The sequence below is a fragment of the Danio rerio genome, chromosome 3, assembly GCF_052040795.2.
Source record: "Danio rerio strain M-AB ecotype USA chromosome 3, GRCz13ab, whole genome shotgun sequence".
In the NCBI taxonomy this organism is placed as follows: domain Eukaryota; kingdom Metazoa; phylum Chordata; class Actinopteri; order Cypriniformes; family Danionidae; genus Danio; species Danio rerio.
Genome location: NC_141023.1, coordinates 10,875,001 through 10,892,500, shown reverse-complemented (window position 1 = coordinate 10,892,500; position 17,500 = coordinate 10,875,001). Strand labels below are relative to the sequence as shown.

The 17,500-nt window shown below is 39.4% G+C and overlaps 1 protein-coding gene and 2 long non-coding RNA genes across 6 annotated transcripts in view; 2 read left to right on the top strand and 1 right to left on the bottom strand.

Moving 5' to 3' along the window:
* Positions 1-17,500, top strand: part of adcy9b (adenylate cyclase 9b) — a 147,118-nt gene that overhangs the window by 57,563 nt on the left and 72,055 nt on the right. The window lies entirely within an intron of this gene.
* On the bottom strand, positions 10,815-12,361 carry LOC147845522 (uncharacterized). Its single transcript, XR_015480453.1, has 2 exons — positions 12,312-12,361; positions 10,815-11,617 (listed from the first exon to the last, which is right to left on the bottom strand). It is a non-coding gene; the product is annotated as an uncharacterized LOC147845522 (long non-coding RNA).
* On the top strand, positions 12,584-14,321 carry LOC147845521 (uncharacterized). The gene is made up of 2 exons (XR_015480455.1): positions 12,584-12,630; positions 13,518-14,321. It is a non-coding gene; the product is annotated as an uncharacterized LOC147845521 (long non-coding RNA).

Below are 17,500 nucleotides of genomic sequence, written 5' to 3'. Positions count from 1 at the left end.
TATTCAACCCATCTAGCGAAATTGTATTGATATATATCACAGAATCAAAAAATATCCCAATGTTAGATTTTTCCAATATCATGCAGCTCTAATGCTAACATGCTAACAGCTAACATGTTTTGGATGCTATAAATTCTTTCCAAATAGTTATTCAACCCATCTAGCCAAATTGTATTGATATCGCAATATATATCACAGAATCAATAAATATCCCAATGTTAGATTTTTCTAATATCATGCAACCCTAATGCTAATATGCTAACAGCTAACATGTTTTGGATGCTATAAATTCTTTCCAAATGGTTAATCAACCCATCTAGCGAAATTGTATTGATATCGCACTATATATTACAGAATCAAAAAATATCCCAATGTTAGATTTTTCCAATATCATGCAGCTCTAATGCTAACATGCTAACAGCTAACGTGTTTTGGATGCTGTCCATTCTGGCAGATTTATCGAAGATTAATGTCAGTTTTTATATGCTCTTTATATTCGTATTGCCTCTCTTCAAAGCACACTGAATGTTTACTGGGAGCTGTTGATTGGTGGCTGAAGCGACATTTTGCCATAACGTTTCAAAGAGATGGAAAGTAAATAAACGGCAGGCAGATATGATGCAGGTAAAAGCATCTTACTTCACATGGCCAGTACTAAACAAAAGCATTTTGTCATTGTCGTGAGGTTAATGGAAAGAATTGAAAAAGATAGTGTGGCGTATTTCGACGTTTTTAAATTTGATCTTTTCCTTTATCGAATTTATCAAAGCTTGTAGATTGTTTATTATATTTTTGGCACTCCCCTACAGAATCACCCTTAAATCTGTCAATCTAAACTAATAAATTCTCTCCAAATGGTTATTCAACCCATTTAGTGAAATTGTATTCATATCACGTTATATATCGCAGAACCAAAATATATCGCAATGTTAGATTTTTCCAATCTCATGCAGCCCTAATGCTAACATGCTAACAGCTGACATGTTTAAACGCAGTACGTTTTGACAGATTTATCACAGAATAATGTCAGTTTGTACATCCTTTATATTGTCACTTTTCAAAGGACACTGAATGTTTACTGGGAGCTGTCAGAAGCATCATTTTGCTGTGACGTTTCAAAGAGATGGAAAGTAAATAAACTGCAGGCGGATATGATGCAGGTTAAGCGTTTAAGGTCTGTACACATGCGCAGTACTGTGGTTAAGGGAAAGAATTGAAAACGATAGTGTGGCGTTTTTAGTCGAAAACACCACTTTCAAATGTATCCAGATTAGTTTAGATGTTGCCTGAAATGGTTTATTCAAGAATTCAGTCTTTCTAAACCCCACCCTATCACTAGAAATGGCTGCTGCCTTAAGTAGTGCAATATTTAAAGAGTAATAATAATAATAATAATAATAATTCATTTTATTTATAAATGGCGCCTTTCTGGACACCCAAGGTCGCCTTACAGTAAGCATCAGCAGACATGCTAAACAACTTAAACATTACTAAAAACAATCATTGACCAGACAAGTTAAAACGCAATGGCAAATATAAAAGAACATAATAAAAACATGATAAAAAAAATTGTTAAGTAAAAGCCTGCTTAAAAAGATGGGTCTTTAGACGTGATTAAAAATTGTAAAGACTATCACTGCTCCTAAGATCTACTGGAAGTGAGTTCCATAGCCTAGGAGCCATAGAGCTAAAAGATCTGTCTCCCATTCTGCTCAGTCGAGTGCGAGGTGGTGCCAGAGTGAAGTTGTTAGCTGACCTAAGGGTACGAAAAGGGGTGTAGATATGGAAAAGTTCAGTGAGATATTGAGGAGCGAGATTATGAAGTGCCTTGAAAGTTAGAAGTAATATTTTAAAATCAATTCGATACTTTACTGGAAGCCAATGAAGCTGATAGAGGAGTGGTGTGACATGCTCGTGAGATGGGGTCCTAGAGATGACACGAGATGCATGGTTCTGAACCAGTTGGAGTTTATGGAGAAGTTTGGAAGGAAGTCCAGAAAGAAGTGGATTACAGTAGTCAAGACATGAAGTAACTAATGCGTGGATAAGAATGGCTGTGTCATTAGTTGTGAGAGAAGGGCGGAGACGAGTGATATTACGCAGGTGGAAATATGCAGTACGTGTAATATTATTAATGTGACCTTCAAATGAGAGTGTGCTATCCAAGATGACACCCAAACTCTTTAGCTGCATGGAGGGAAAAATTGTACTGTTATCAATGTCTATAGTGAAATTATCAGCTTTATCCAAAACACTTTTAGTGCCGATGAGAAGGGCTTCAGTTTTGTCGCTGTTTAATTTTAAAAAGTTAGAGTATAGGGGTGTTTTTTGGATACAGTCAAATGTGTGTGCTGTTTCAGATTCTCCACGAGTCTCTCACACATACAGACTGTGTGCATTGACTGATAACGTAATCAATTATCAGTCGCCGTTAACATTTAATGTAATACAATAAATCATCTGCAGCTACTGACGTTTTAATCAGCCATTTTCTCCACTCATCTCAGAAAAAGTGTTAACGGCGAGCCCTGGATACAGATTAATATTGACATACTAATGAATGAATGAATATAGACTAATGTTTACCTCAGAATGGGATTTGCTCACGGCCACAAGACCAAGACAGTGGTCAGTTCAGCGCACCGCTGTTCGCTGCCCAACTCAGTTGTGGTGTACATTATAAATGCAACTTTCGTGATGGATTCTGACTTTTTGGTCATCAAGATTTGTCTGGGTCTGATGTTTTACTCATATACAGTTGAAGTCAAAATTATTATTATTATTTATTTCCAAATATTTCCCATTTGATGTTTAACAGAGCAAGGAATTTTTCTCAGTGTGTCTGATAATATTTTTTCTTGTAGAGAGGTCTTCACGTGAACACAGCTTGAGGTCTTCACATGAACACAGCTGCTGCTCTCGTGCATCCAGGTTAATCATGAACAACGCAGTGCGCATGCGCTAGTTGCACTATCGCGGTCTGATTATGTTTTAGTCAAGGTTTATATGCATCAAATACATAACATCTGTGCCAAACATCTCAACTGACGAACATATTAACAATAATACAACCGTATAGCCAAATTAAATGTATGCATTGGCATGTTACAGCCCTAATGAGTATGATTATGTGAAACTCCATATAGATACATATTGCAATGATTTCGGGTACTTGCTTAGCGATGCACGCACACATATATGCACAATCCTTAAATGCTCTGCTGATTTGGACTGTATAATACGTGTTTTATAACTTTAAACTATCAACAACCAGCAGTGAGCAATAATCTAGCGATCGTTCTTCCCGCTCCGTGGTGGATTTTGGCATAGTCCATTTCACGTGAGATGGCGGGGGTGAGTGGAAGAAACCAGGTCGCGGGGGGAATATTTTCTTCTGAAATAAATTATGTTTTCTTATGTGGCCCGGTACCAATTGTTCCACGGACCGCTACCGGTCTGCGGCCCGGTGGTTGGGGACCACTGCTTTTACCAAATAAATTCCGGTATGCAGATTTAAAATGTGAGTGTAAATGGGCAAACCAGCAGGCTGAGCACATGGTAAAACATCTAAAATGTTGCTTTGGGGATTCTAAAACACTTTAACCAATTTAGTATTAGTGTTATTACATTATTAATGACCTCCAGAATTAATAACCTTCTCCTACCACAGCAAATGATGTTTTTACTGTTGATATTTGACGCCAGGTAATCAGGAAGAGGCGATTTTGTTCTCTTTGACTCACTGGATGGAAGCGCTGCTTTTTCTGCACGTCTTTTTATGCGATATTCCAGTTATGCGCATAAATTTAATTTGCATCTTTGGATGGAAACCTAGATATTGAAGGAAGTTGAGCCGGGATTAAGACCACAATTGGGTACATTTGAGATTTGTGAAGTCACTAAAGTGTTTAATCATAAATATCAATCATATTTTTATTGTACGTAGAGCGCACGTGGTCGTGAGATGCACATGTGACAAATAAACTATACAAAACACTATACAAATAAACCTGAATTGAATATTTGTCCGAGAAAAACGGTTTGAAAATCTAGAATCTGACCCAAATAGCATATGAATGTGGGCCACTTTAGGCAGTTATGCGGCACTGGTGGTCTTCCTTCGGCCCAGACAAAATGAATGTGAGCCTGAAGTGGCCCACATGTACAATGGCAAAGCCGGGCCAAAGATTCAAATTCATATATGGACCATTTAAGACAAAATGTAATCTGAAAGTGAGCCTAATGTGACCCATATGGGAAATGCTAAATTTGGCCCAAATGACTGAGGACAAATGTGGGCGACAGTTGGCAAAAATGTGGCATAGTCATTTAAGGATAATCTGAGTCTAAACCTAAAGTGACTCACACATGTAAGTGCAAATGTGGCCCAGTTATCCTAAGACGTATCTGGGCCACTTTTGGCAAATATTTGGCATGGTAAGCTCTGGCTATTGTGGCTGTGAGCCTAAAGTGGCCCAGAGAAAATATGGCAAATGTGGCCCAGTTATTTTAAAACGCATGTGGGCCACTTTTGGTGGATTTTCGGCACAGTAAACTCTGGCTAATGAAGCTGTTACCCTATAGTGGCCCAGAGAAGATGTGGAAAATGTGGCCCAGTTATCTTAAAACATATGTGGGCCACTTTTGGTGAATATTCAGCAAAGAAAGCTATGGCGTACGTGGATTTGAGCCTATAGTGGCCCAAAGAAGATATGGCAAATGGGGCCCAGTTATCCTAAAACAAATGTGGGCCACATTTGGCAAATATTTGGAACAGTTAGCTCTGGCTAATGTGGCTGTGAGCCTAATGTGGCCCAGAGAAAATATGGCAAATGTGGCCTAGTTAATTTAAAACAAATGTGGGCCACTTTTGGTGAATTTTCGGCACAGTAAACTCTGGCTAATGAAGCTGTTAGCCTTTAGTGGCCCAGAGAAGATATGGAAAATGTGGCCCAGTTATATTAAAACATGTGGGGTACTTTTGGCGAATATTCAGCACAGTACGCTATGGCTTATGTGGATTTGAGCCTATAATGGCCCAGAGAAGATATGGAAAATGGGGCCCAGTTATCCTAAAACAAATGTGGGCCACATTTTGCAAATATTTGGCACAGTTAGTTCTGGCTAATGTGACTGTGAGCCTATAGTGGCCCAGAGAAGATATGGCACATGAGGCCCAGTTATCCTAAAACATATGTGGGCCACTTTTGGTGAATATTCAGCACAGTAAGCTATGGCTTATGTGGATTTGAGCCAATAGTGGCCCAGAGAAGATATGGCAAATGGGGCCCAGTTATCCTAAAACAAATGTGGGCCACATTTTGCAAATATTTGGCACAGTTAGCTCTGGCTAATGTGGCTGTGAGCCTAAAGCGCCCTAGAGGAGATATGGCACATGTGGCCCAGTTATCTTAAAACATATGTGGACCACATAGACTAAAGTCACTATCATGGAGAAAAGTGTTACTATAAATTTTAAGAACTTTGCTTGAAAAGATTATTTATTACAGCAAACAAAATGAAGTGAGGCACAACCTGTGATTAAATAAGTGTAATTCACTGATGTTTACCAATGTTTAATCCATTATTAGAAGTGATACGCCAGATCTAGATTTAAAGCAAATTTTGGCCCAGAATAAGGTCAGCTCTGGTTCATTTGGTTGAATTCTGGCTAATACGTGGTATTGCTTTGGCTTATTTGTGGCCCAGATCTGACAAACAGGAGCGGACCGCCCTAGAGCCATCATTCCATTCAGTATGTGGTTTAGATGGTGTGGGCCGGATCTGGGGCAGGATAAAAGCAAACTGTGGCCCAGAATAGGGTAATTTCTGGTTCATTTGGTTAAATTCTGGCTGATATGTGATATTGCTATGGCTTAATTGTGGCCCAGAACAAACAGGAGCGGACCGCCAAGTGCCATCATTTCAGGTGATATATTGGCCGGATTTGAGCCACATGAATTTTGCTAGCTGGGAGGGGTTAAAAAAATAATACAAATATTGCAAAATCTCCTTTATAGTGTCCTAATTAAGTTCTTAACAATGCATTTTACTAATTAAAAGTGTACATTTGACTTATTTATGGTAGGAAATATACAAAATGTTTTCCTGGAACATGGTCTTTACTTAATATTATAATGATCTAACTTTTTACTATTGCCAAAAATGTACTTGCGCAACTTAAGACTTGTTTTTGTGGTCCAGGTTCGCAAGTGTTGATGCAACTTGTCCAGTTGATTGCATGATTGTGGTTTGCTATTGGTCGATCTAATGTGATTGACAGCTCAAGCCCCACCCTCACTCAAGTACGAGCGTCATCAGAGAGGAGATGCTGACTCATAAGGGTGGATTGCAGACAGTGAGCAGGTGTGTTTGAGCGCAGTGTTTTGAAAGGCCGTAAGCACTCATAGAAACCCGAGAACATCAGATCTGATGAGAGACACCTGGAGCCTGAATTCACTGCTATATAAACAACCTGGGTTGTCTGTGTCCGCAGATCAGAGGTCAGACTCTGTGATTTTAATAGCATTGTGTGGATGTTGGTCGGGCTCAGGTGTGTAGTACTGCCGTTGTAAACCTTCAGGTCAGAATCACTGCCTGGTGATACAGTTTTAATGGGAGTTTTTTCATTGTGTTGTGTTAGTCCTCTCAAATAACGCTGCTGTTTTACGTTCCTCGTGGTGTTTCAATGAAAATAATGAGATTTAAGAAAGTATTATGGGATTCAATCGTAATTATTTTGCTTGGATGCAATGTGAGACAAATGTATAGGATCATATACTGAATATCCTGGAAGAGAGTAACAGGCTTCAGTAAGTCCACTGGATTGATCAGGTCACAGTCCCGATAATGACAGATGTGTCCTGAGCGTGTGCCTTTTTTAATGTTTAGCGAGAAGGTGACAGCGCCTCACTGGAATGAATGGAGTAAATCACAGCAAAGCCATTACAGCAGCGGGTCGGCTCTAGCCTGTGGGAAGCCCACGCGTTTGACCCCTCGCACTATCATTTATTTCCACCGTCCTTCGGCTCGCGGCTCTCCGAAGACACTGATATCTGGCTCTCCATCACCGCTGAAGGAACTGAGGTGGGTGTTGTTGCTCGGATCCGAGAGGATGATGGATTTGCTTTGAAAATGCGTCGGTCTGTAGGTTATGCTGAGGTTATGTTGTTTGTGTGTGCTGGACTTGGAAAAAAACAGGCAACCAAGCTCACTGTTTGCATTTATTATTTTGAAGGGAGTCTTATTATGCAAGATGGCTTATGAGTTTCAGGTGTTTGTGCAATGTGTAATGGGCAAAATATGGCACATAGTGTGTATTACTGTAGCCCCTTTCACACATACAATCCGGCAATTTTCCGGAGAGGTGTGTGTGTGTGAACAGGCTCTTTTTGAAAATACCGGTAAATTCGTTCTGGCTATTTTCCGGAAAGAGAAGTTGTAACATTACTGGTAATTTGCCGGAATGCTGTGCTGTGTGAACGCTAAGGGAAGATTGCCGGAACAAGCGCGTGCACGTTTAGAACGTGCTGACGTGAGACGTCTGCTTTAGCCAATCAGAACAGTCAGAGGCATTTACATCCGCGCGGTTTATGAGAATAAAAGCCTTTGAATATTTTTCCAGACACATTTAGCTACTAGAAATTAGTCAGATAACGTTTATATGTTAATGCCAACTGTGTTATTAATTATCGATAAGACGCTTATGATAAGCCGTTGTTTGTTTACCTTCAAGCTTTGCGTGTGCCCATAAACAGTCTCTGAGCGCCAACACACACACATATCATGTACATCTCGACATGCGAAAATGTTTCTCTATATGTTTTTATCGAAGTTGTCCACAATACTGATCCATCCACAGAGTTTGTAATGTAGTCAAATGTTTACAAACACAAGCGCAGCCGTTTAGAGGTCATTTCTGGTTAATGATGTCAGAATTACCGGTATTTTGGAATGGATGATTTTTTCCGGAAAAAATCCGTAACGTCCTTGCCTGTGTGAACAGCACTTTTTTTAATTTACCGGTAAAGTTGTTTCGGAAATTTTCCAAATATTTACCGGTATCACTGTGTGAAAGAGGCTAGTATCTTGTTAATTGTTTGCAACTGGAGGAATTAAAAACAGTTTGTTTGAGTCTCTTTAAATGCGAATGAACTGCTTTTCCATGCCCCCTTTCTACTATTGGGTGGAGCGTTTACAACTTGTGCTTCAGTTACTCCTGCAGAAACACATATAATATATGGTATTTCAACTGATGTACAGTACTTGACAAAAGCCTTTTCATCGATCCCAGTTGTAAGAGCAACAAATAATACCTTGATTAAATTATATATATTTTCCGATTAATCATCTGTTGAACTGCATCCCAATCATCACAAATACTGCAGAAGACCTATTGGAACCCACATGGACCCAAGATTCTAACACAAATCAGTCAAGTTTGGTGAAGAAAAAATCAGGGTTTGGGGTTACATTCAGTATGGGGCGTGCGAGAGATCTGCAGAGCCGATGACAACATCAACAGCCTGATGTATCAAGACATTTGTGCTGCCCGATTACATTACAAACCACAGGAGAGGGCAAACTCTTCAGCAGGATAGCGCTCCTTCTCATACTTCAGCCTCCACAGCAAAGTTCCTGAAAGCAAGGAAGATCAAGATGCTTCAGGATTGGCCAGCCCAGTCAGCAGAGATGAACATTATTGAGCATGTCTGGGGTAAGATGAAGGAGGAGGCATTGAAGATGAATAAAACGAGTCTTGATTAATTGTGTAAGAGTCCTGGGATTCCTGAATTCCTTGCTCTGGTAAACATTATTTGGAGGGCTAATATTTTTGACTTCAACTGTATTAATGTGTTAAAGTTGCTGTTTGCATGTTTTTGACTCTTCTAAAGCAGAAACATGCCATATTGTTTGCAGATATTTAGGAAACTTGCTAAGTAAACAATTATTCTTCTTTAAAATTGTGCGTTCCATATCAGAATGTCTGGCTGTGTCCGAAATCACCGACTACTCGGTAGGTACTGAATTTGAAATTATTTAAATGTACTACTTGGCCATTAGAAGAGTGCATTCAATACAGTATGAATGTCAGTAACATGAATGGAGCTCAGACGTATCATTGCGTGACCTACCCGTGTCAGTTGCGTAGCTTCACTCCCATTAATGAATTCTCTCGCGGTGCATAATGGGATAGCTTAGCATCCATCTGACGCGCACTTCAGAATCTTGCCAAAAGTAGTAGGTCATCCGGGAACTTCTCAAATACTGCTTTTCGAATATATATCACTACATAGGATGGAGGTATGCAATTTCGGAGCTTCTGTCTTTGTTTTGGTATCTATTACCAGCCCACTGCCAGTTTACCCAATTATATGTCAGCACTCTGTGTAGCTTTGAAAGATAACACACTCTATTTTATTGCAGTCATTAAAGCTTTTTTGGTAACGCTTTCTTTTACAACCCGCAAAGTACCGCGTAAGTACAGTGAAATTACAGTGTACTTTTCTGTACGTACTGTGTAAGTATAATGAACGTATGTGTAGGTATGAGGGAACAAACCGTAATGCTTGGGTAAAAAGGGGGTAACAACCAGATGTTCATCACGAAAATGACCGCGTAAGTACAGTGAAATAACGGTGTACTTTTCTGTACCTATAGTGTAAGTATAAATAACGTTTACGTAAGTATAAGGGAACAAACTGTAATGCTCGGGTAATAAGGGGATAACAACCAGATATTTAGCATAAAAGGTACCGCGTAAGTACAGTGAAATAACGGTGTACTTTTCTTTAAATTGCAAATGAACAAACCATTATGTTTGCGTAAAAGGGGAGTAACAATAAGATATCCATCACGCAAAGAAGTATATTAAGTTTACGATGTACATTTCTTCAAGTATTGTATACATATAAAGAATTATGCAAGGATGGTGACAACCTATTGCTATCTGCAAATGTACTGTATATGCACCTGCGTGAGTACATTAGTACTCTTATTCAGTGCTTGGGTTTTATATGGGGTGTTTAATGAACAAAAGGTTTACAGCCTGTGAAATTATGAACCCTTATTGTATACTGTATGTATTTTAAATCTGCAATTCAATATAAAATATATTTCCATACACTACTTACCTTATGTTTACTCGTCGATCTCACCAAAGCCATCAATGTCTCCATAACTCACTATCAACAAATAACTTTGCATGACATACCGTCAGGGTTCAATGCAGATTAAAACAGGCTCGCACCTTTACTGCTGTTGCACAGGGGGGCTAACTGTTGCATTTCAGTAAATGTATAGCTGATGCTTTATAGAAAAATCTAGTAATTTGGTCTTCAATCAATAAAAACTGCTGCTGTAGTTTACTCTGTTCTTAGTGTTCAAGTATACACTAGTATGTTAAAGTTCAGCTTCTTCCCTCTTTGTTCCCTGTAGTTAAAGGGTAAATACAGTATTTGTTCCCTCCTTGTTCCCTGTACTTACAGGGTAAATACCACATTTGAGGGTTGTAAATTAAAGTGAAGCTTTGTTCCTCCCTTGTTACCTCCTTGTTACCTGTACTTACAGGGTAAATACCACATTTGAGGGTTGTAAATTAAAGTGAAGCTTTGTTCCTCCCTTGTTACCTCCTTGTTACCTGTACTTACAGGGTAAATACCACATTTGAGGGTTGTAAATTAAAGTGAAGCTTTGTTCCTCTCTTGTTACCTGTAGTTAAAGGGTAAATACAACATTTGTTCCCCCCTTGTTCCCTTTAGTTTACAATGTAAAATCTTAAAGGCAGTGAAATAAATATACAAACACACAATATATTTCTTCTTTACTTTGTAACCTTTATTTTAATAAATAAGCATTTTAAAAGACTTCATATTAATCAAACATTGTCTTGTCTATCATTGCCTATACTCATTCATTTTCTCTTCGGCTTTGTCCTTTTGTTAATCTGGGGTCGCCACAGTGGAATGAACCACCATCTTATCCAGCATATGTTTTACGCAGTGGATGCCCTTCCAGCTGCAACCCATCTCTGGGAAACATCCATACACACCCACTCACACGCATTCACTACGGACAATTTAGTCTACCCAATTCACCTGTACCGCATGTCTTTGGACTGTGAGGGAAACCGGAGCACCCGGAGGAAACCCACGCGAACGCAGGGAGAACTCCATGCAGAAACCTTCTTGATGTGAGGAAACAGCACTACCTACTGTGCCACCGTGTTGCCACCCAGCTGCAACCCATCACTGGGAAACATCCATACATACTCATTCACACACATACACTACGGACAATTTTACCTTACCCAATGTCACCACATATTTTTGGACTTGTGGGAGCACCCGGAGGAAACCCACGCTAACATGGGGAGAACATGCAAACTCCACACAGAAATGCCAACTGACCCAGCCGAGGCTCGAACCAGCGACCTTCTTGCTGTGAGGCGATTGTGCTACCCACTGCGCCTGCCTATACTCAGACAGCAAAATAACACATTATTTCCTTCCCCCTTTTTTTCTGGCATCTCTTGCTTGGCTTCCTCTTCTGCTCTTCTCAGCTTCCACTGAGGACTCTGATGGTGAGTGGCTGATGAAATCCCACGGGTCTTGCTGCTCTGCATTTATATAAAATATATGAACAGACATAAAGGCTTTTAGTAAGCTATAGACATGTTTATTTTCCTGTTTAATGTGTGTGTAGTGGTTGTCCAACAATTTCACACACTAAACATTTACAGATACCATACAGACACTATACATTACTATCAAACAAAAGTACTATCATCAGATCATATGGGAGATTGTGATCATTTATAGTGATAATAATTAAAGCGCAGAGGGGAAAAGGCTTAAATAGTAGGCTACTGTGCTAAAGTCCTAGGCAAACGTTAATAGTAATTGGGTGGGGTGGGGCATTGATATATCAAACTGGCATGCTACAGAATATATCAATTTACATTTCCAAACATTAATTTTGTCATTAACTTTGCAGTAATTAACGTATAAAGGGAGAAAATCGTCTGCACAGTCAGTATGACAACAGCCACAGAGATCTGACCTGCTCATCATCCAGTCTTTCTGGAATGACATGAAGAAACTAAATCCAGAGGAACTTTGGCAACATTTCTAAGATGTGCAAAGTAAACGACAGTAAACATTGGTAAATATTCGCTGCTGGCCGTTTAGATTCGGCCATGAACTAACGTTAATGTTACGCTAAAAACAAATGAAACAAAATAAATATAATCTGGTTAATGCACAATTTCTAATCGTAACAATAGCCATATTTACTGACAACGATTTACTCACATGTGTTACATGGTGACAAGACGGAGCAATTCCAAACGTCCCAAAAGTCTGAGCAAAACCTCGTGGCGTGCTGCTGCAGTTTGATTCGGATCTTTAGAGGCTTCTTGATTCACAACTCGTTTGAATCAACGAATCAGTAGGCGCGTACCTGAAGTGATACAATATCGCGAGATGGATTCAAATGCACACGGAGCTGTCTGTTGTTCTCGCGATGTTTTGATGTCACACTGATCGGTTTGTTGAAGACGAATCGATTCAACTCTCGGTCCTCCATTCCCAGAATTTCCTGTTCACGGCAGTACAAGGACGGCAGCGCGAGGTAAATAAAACAAGTATTTTTATGACGTTATGTACATAGAAGTGTTTGTTTAGGTTTTTGTTTATATCTGATGTTTGTACCTATTTTTAACAACTACACCCTTTTCACAACACTGTTATGACGCGTTTAACGATCATCAGGATCTAAAATCCTTGAGTTTTTTATATGATTTTTTTATAAAATAACATTTATTTGTGTTTACGTATGCATTATATAATATGATTACATGTGCGAGGTGTTTCAAACAGTGTCTATGGTCATGAGTAAATTAGAAGTTATTCTCTCTTCTTGCTGGCGTTATCAGTTTCACACTATTTTTTATTTTTCTAATTGTCGAGACAACACCATCATAAAGTTTTCATTTTATTTGAGCAAAGAAGATTGTAAAAAAATGTGTTGTACTTTCCCATTCACTGTGCTGAAATGTAAAAAGGGTCCATAACAGTACATACACCATATTATGTTATCTTTCACTTTATTTAGGACTAATGATGGGTTAAGACATGTACTTTAATCAAAAACTAACCTTAGGGGTAGTTAACCCAAACGTTACATTTACTTACCATTTAATGAGTGACACAGAATTTAAATATGTACACTGAACTGCAAATAATCTTTACTTCAAAGTCTATACTGCCTGCACATATATTTAAGCCTTTTCCCCTCTGCGCTTTAATTATTATCACTATAAATGATCACAATCTCCCATATGATCTGATCATAGTACTTTTGTTTGATAGTAATGTATAGTGTCTGTATGGTATCTGTAAATGTTTAGAGTGTAAAATTGTTGGACAACCACTACACACACATTAAACAGGAAAATAAACATGTCTATAGCTTACTAAAAGCCTTTCTGTCTGTTCATATATTTTATATAAATGCAGAGCAGCAAGACCCATGGGATTTCATCAGCCACTCACCATCAGAGTCCTCCGTGGAAGCTGAGAAGAGCAGAAGAGGAAGCCAAGCAAGAGATGCCAGAAAAAAAGGGGGAAGGAAATAATGTGTTATTTTGCTGTTTGAGTATAGGCAGGCGCAGTGGGTAGCACAATCGCCTCACAGCAAGAAGGTCGCTGGTTCGAGCCTCGGCTGGGTCAGTTGGCATTTCTGTGTGGAGTTTGCATGTTCTCCCCATGTTAGCGTGGGTTTCCTCCGGGTGCTCCCACAAGTCCAAAAATATGTGGTGACATTGGGTAAGGTAAAATTGTCTGTAGTGTATGTGTGTGAATGAGTATGTATGGATGTTTCCCAGTGATGGGTTGCAGCTGGGTGGCAACACGGTGGCACAGTAGGTAGTGCTGTTTCCTCACATCAAGAAGGTTTCTGCATGGAGTTCTCCCTGCGTTCGCGTGGGTTTCCTCAGGGGTGCTCCGGTTTCCCTCACAGTCCAAAGACATGCGGTACAGGTGAATTGGGTAGACTAAATTGTCCGTAGTGAATGCGTGTGAGTGTGTGTGTATGGATGTTTCCCAGTGACGGGTTGCAGCTGGAAGGGCATCCACTGCGTAAAACATATGCTGGATAAGATGGTGGTTCATTCCACTGTGGCGACCCCAGATTAACAAAAGGACAAAGCCGAAGAGAAAATGAATGAGTATAGGCAATGATAGACAAGACAATGTTTGATTAATATGAAGTCTTTTAAAATGCTTATTTATTAAAATAAAGGTTACAAAGTAAAGAAGAAATATATTGTGTGTTTGTATATTTATTTCACTGCCTTCAAGATTTTACATTGTAAACTAAAGGGAACAAGGGGGGAACAAATGTTGTATTTACCCTTTAACTACAGGTAACAAGAGAGGAACAAAGCTTCACTTTAATTTACAACCCTCAAATGTGGTATTTACCCTGTAAGTACAGGTAACAAGGAGGTAACAAGGGAGGAACAAAGCTTCACTTTAATTTACAACCCTCAAATGTGGTATTTACCCTGTTAGTACAGGTAACAAGGAGGTAACAAGGGAGGAACAAAGCTTCACTTTAATTTACAACCCTCAAATGTGGTATTTACCCTGTAAGTACAGGTAACAAGGAGGTAACAAGGGAGGAACAAAGCTTCACTTTAATTTACAACCCTCAAATGTGGTATTTACCCTGTAAGTACAGGGAACAAGGAGGGAACAAATACTGTATTTACCCTTTAACTACAGGGAACAAAGAGGGAAGAAGCTGAACTTTAACATACTAGTGTATACTTGAACACTAAGAACAGAGTAAACTACAGCAGCAGTTTTTATTGATTGAAGACCAAATTACTAGATTTTTCTATAAAGCATCAGCTATACATTTACTGAAATGCAACAGTTAGCCCCCCTGTGCAACAGCAGTAAAGGTGCGAGCCTGTTTTAATCTGCATTGAACCCTGACGATATGTCATGCAAAGTTATTTGTTGATAGTGAGTTATGGAGACATTGATGGCTTTGGTGAGATCGACAAGTAAACATAAGGTAAGTAGTGTATGGAAATATATTTTATATTGAATTGCAGATTTAAAATACATACAGTATACAATAAGGGTTCATAATTTCACAGGTTGTAAACCTTTTGTTCATTAAACACCCCATATAAAACCCAAGCACTGAATAAGAGTACTAATGTACTCACGCAGGTGCATATACAGTACATTTGCAGATAGCAATAGGTTGTCACCATCCTTGCATAATTCTTTATATGTATACAATACTTGAAGAAATGTACATCGTAAACTTAATATACTTCTTTGCGTGATGGAAATCTTATTGTTACTCCCCTATTACGCAAACATTATGGTTTGTTCATTTGCAATTTAAAGAAAAGTACACCGTTATTTCACTGTACTTACGCGGTACCTTTTATGCTAAATATCTGGTTGTTATCCCCTTATTACCCGAGCATTACAGTTTGTTCCCTTATACTTACGTAAACGTTATTTATACTTACACTATAGGTACAGAAAAGTACACCGTTATTTCACTGTACTTACGCGGTAATTTTCGTGATGAACATCTGGTTGTTACCCCCTTTTTACCCAAGCATTACGGTTTGTTCCCTCATACCTACACATACGTTCATTATACTTACACAGTACGTACAGAAAAGTACACTGTAATTTCACTGTACTTACGCGGTACTTTGCGGGTTGTAAAAGAAAGCGTTACCGCTTTTTTTGTTTTGCAGTGTAAATGAATTCAATTTGTCAGTCAAATTGCTTATCCTGATACCGAGTTATTCAAAGCAAAGATCAGAAGAAGTTGAATTATTCTGCTCTGTTCTGAATCTGAAGCAGAGCATAGCTCATTTACATTTACACACACTCACACACACAAACGCGCTATGGTAAATTATCTGCTGTGTATTTCAGTCTGAAGCTTTCTGGAAACACCAGAGAGACTTAGGCCTAAATCATATGTTGGGCATAAAAGGTGCCAAATAAATTCAATTCATCTTCATTTCTCTAAGGCTTTTACAATGTAGATTGTGTCAAAGCAGCTTAACACAGAAGTTCTAGTAGATGTAAACTGTGTCAGTTCAGTTTTCACAGTTGAAGTTCAGTTCAGTGTGGTTTAATTTTCTCTGCTGAAAGTCCAAACACTGGAGAGCAAATCCATCAATGCACAGCTTCACAAGTCCCTAACCATGCAAGCCAGAGGCAACAGTTGCAAGGAAAACAACCTCACCAATTGGCGAAAATGAAGGAAAAAACCTTGAGGGAAACCAGTCAGTTGGGCATGACCATTTATCCTCTGGCCAACCTTCCCGTGCAGAGCTGCAGTCTAGGCGCCGGGAGAACACTGGACGTCCATCGTGGAGAAGCTGCAGGAGTGAGTAGGTTTCCGGCATGTGATCAGGCTGACCCACAGGATCACTGCGGTGACTCGTCTGTCACTGTAATCTTTCAAGATACAGTCTCAAGTCCTCCATGACCACCACAGCATCAGCTCAGGATACGGCCTGGTCCAGGATTATGGAGACCATGGTATCATTTCTTCACAGGTCTTGCATCGCATCAATGCACTGTGTAATCTCTAGGGGCCTCAGGATGAATAAATAGAGATTAAAGAAAATAACTAGCGTAGCTGCTGTTCATAGTGTTTAAACCAGATGCGGAAATGGAGTGCTATAAAAGAAAAGAGCAGTTATATAAAAAAACATGTAAAGCATACGAGTGTTTCTAACAAATTGTCTAGTACATTAAGACAGGAGGAGTGTGTTATACATAGGGATGGGAAGATTAACCGATATGTATCGATACGCGGTCATGCGCGTGCACGATGCGAGTGCATCGGTTGAGCAGCAGAGGATGAATGAAATTTTGGAAGCAAATCGAGATGCATCGGTTTTTGCGAGATGCATCGGTTTTTCCAAGATACAGCTTATATTTTTAATATAGAATGTATTTTTTATTTATTAACAAGTGTTGTCAACCTGTTTTTGGCGCATAATTTAATCGACCTACATAAAGTAAGCCTTAGCAACGGATTTGCGGATGTGTACACTTACACTACAACTCAGTGTATCAGGTGTGCGGATGAAGCTAGTGGTGCGACCTCAAAGCGCGAGAAGCAAAACAAACATTTTATTCCCCACTGAGTTTTAAATCTAAAGTATGGCAACATTATGGATTTAAGGATGGACGACATGACAGGACAGATGCAATTTGCAAAATGTGCCGCACATCTGTAAAATACGTGGGCAGTACGACTAATCTGAAATCTCACTTGAAGCGGCGCCACGGTGTTGTTGTGAAAGCATCTTCCAGTGTTTCTGCATCCCCGGCTTCCTGCACTGCTTCAACTGTAGCTACCAGCTCCAAAAGTGGTGAGAAAAGCATTGCAAGTTTTTTTCCATGCGCAAGTTTTGTGCGCTCTATGCCAATAACGGATG